Genomic DNA, 2,500 nt, shown 5'->3' with positions numbered 1-2,500 from the left:
TCACTGCCCTCTCATTCCTCCCCTCCTGCTTTCCTCACTGCCCTCTCTCATTCCTCCCCTCCTGCTTTCCTCAAGTGTCCTCTCATTCACCCCCTCCTGGGGGAAACTTTCCTCAACTGCCCTCTCATTCCTCCCCTCCTGCTTTCCTCACTGCCCTCTCTCATTCCTCCCCTCCTGCTTTCCTCCTCCTGCTTTCCTCACTGCCCTCTCTCATTCCTCCCCAGAAACCTGCTTTCCTCAACTGCCCCTCTCATTCCTCCCCTCCTGCTTTCCTCACTGCCCTCTATTCCTCCCCAGAAATCCTGCTTTCACCTCACTGCCCTCTCTCATTCCTCCCCTCCTGCTTTCCTCACTGCCCTCTCATTTCCTCCCCTCCTGCTTTGTCCTGCCCTTAAGACATCATTCCTCCCCTCCTGCTTTCCTCACTGCCCTCTATCATTCCTCCCCTCCTGCTTTCCTCAGCCCTCTCTCATTCCTCCCCTCCTGCTTTCCACACTGTCCTCTCATTCCTCCCCTCCTGCTTTCCAAACACAAAACCCCTCTCATTCCTCCCCTCCAAAAATGCTTTCCTCACTGCCCCTCTGATGCCTCCCCTCCTCATTCCTCAACAAACCCTCTCTCATTCCACCCCTCCTGCTTTCCTCACTGCCCTCTCTCATTCCTCCCCTCCTGCTTTCCTCACTGCCCTCTCTCATTCCTCCCCTCCTGCTTTCCTCACTGCCCTCTCTCATTCCTCCCCTCCTGCTTTCCTCACTGCCCTCTCTCATTCCTCCCCTCCTGCTTTCCTCACTGCCCTCTCTCATTCCTCCCCTCCTGCTTTCCTCACTGCCCTCTCATTCCTCCCCTCCTGCTTTCCTCACTGCCCTCTCTCATTCCTCCCCTCCTGCTTTCCTCACTGCCCTCTCATTCCTCCCCTCCTGCTTTCCTCACTGCCCTCTCTCATTCCTCCCCTCCTGCTTTCCTCACTGTCCTCTCATTCCTCCCCCTCCTGCTTTCCTCACTGCCCTCTCATTTCCTCCCCTCCTGCTTTCCTCACTGCCCTCTTTCCTCCCCTGCTTTCCTCACTCATTTCCTCCCCTCCTGCTTTCCTCACTGCCCTCTCTCATTCCTCCCCCTCCTGCTTTCCTCCCTGCCCTCTGCCCTCATTCCCCCCTCCTGCTTTCCTCACTGCCCTCTCATTCCTCCCCTCCTGCTTTCCTCACTGCCCTCTCATTCCTCCCCTCCTGCCGACACCAGACTACTCAGCTCACAGAAGACTGGACAGGTCGAAGGTAAGTATAGTGATGTTTGTTACTCAACCCATTACTCAGAACAAAACTTGCCTCTCTCTCTCTGGTTTTCTCTATACATCTGATCCTGTATCAGCTCACCCCCATCCCCCCGCCACCCTCCGCACACACACACACACACACACACACACACACACACACACACACACACACACACACACACACACACACACACACACACACACACACACACACACACACACACAGACCTGTGTTCAAATACATGAGTATCTGGTATTTAAAATACTTTTTCTGAATATTTGAGTATTTTCTAATACAACAGCCCAAAACAAGTACTTTTATTTGAGTATTTTAATAGTTATTAGTAAAAAAGAAAATAGTTTACCAAATTGTATTTGAGTTAAATGCATGGGAGTGTATTTGAGTTAAATGCATGGGAGTGTATTTGAGTAAGTAGATTTGAGTATTTTCAAATACTTTCCAAGTTTATTTCCAAATACAATAAAATATTCAACTACTTGTCTTTTCAAATAAAATATATCTGAATACTTACTTCGAAAGTATGTGTATGTGAAAGTATGTGTATGTGTATGTGAAAGTAATTGAGATATTTCTAATAGTATTTGAAACCAGGTCTGATACACACACCCACACACATTCACACATTCACAAGCACAAACACACACACCCTCTTTGTCTTATACGGTCACCATATAAGCCCCCTCATAAACCCTGTCCCTATCTTATAGCTTGTCGTGTGGGGTCTAGTCTGTCTTATAGCTCATCGTGTGGGGTCTATCTTATAGCTCGTCGTGTGGGGTCTAGTCTGTCTTATAGCTCATCGTGTGGGGTCTAGTCTGTCTTATAGCTGGTCGTGTGGGGTCTAGTCTGTCTTATAGCTCGTCGTGTGGGGTCTGTCTTATAGCTGGTCGTGTGGGGTCTAGTCTGTCTTATAGCTCGTCGTGTGGGGTCTGGTCTGTCTTATAGCTCGTCGTGTGGGGTCTAGTCTGTCTTATAGCTGGTCTTGTGGGGTCTGTCTTATAGCTCGTTGTGTGGGGTCTCGTTTCTCTTATAGCTCGTCGTGTGGGGTCTGTCTTATAGCTCGTCGTGTGGGGTCTGGTCTCTCTTATAGCTCGTCGTGTGGGGTCTGGTCTCTCTTATAGCTGGTCGTGTGGGGTCTGTCTTATAGCTCGTTGTGTGGGGTCTCGTTTCTCTTATAGCTCGTCGTGTGGGGTCTGTCTTATAGCTCG

At 49.9% G+C, this 2,500-nt stretch overlaps 1 long non-coding RNA gene across 2 annotated transcripts in view; it reads right to left on the bottom strand.

Moving 5' to 3' along the window:
• Positions 1-356, bottom strand: part of LOC127909218 (uncharacterized) — a 1,092-nt gene extending 736 nt beyond the window's left edge. For both annotated transcript variants that reach the window (XR_008070294.1, XR_008070293.1), the window contains exon 1: positions 313-356. This is a non-coding gene — a long non-coding RNA (uncharacterized LOC127909218). The remainder of the gene's footprint in view (positions 1-312) is intronic.
• Positions 357-2,500: the final 2,144 nt, after the last annotated feature.

This window comes from Oncorhynchus keta, chromosome 19, assembly GCF_023373465.1.
Source record: "Oncorhynchus keta strain PuntledgeMale-10-30-2019 chromosome 19, Oket_V2, whole genome shotgun sequence".
NCBI lineage: Eukaryota > Metazoa > Chordata > Actinopteri > Salmoniformes > Salmonidae > Oncorhynchus > Oncorhynchus keta.
The sequence above is the reverse complement of the archived record's forward strand: the minus strand, read 5'-3'. Positions and strand labels throughout refer to the sequence as shown.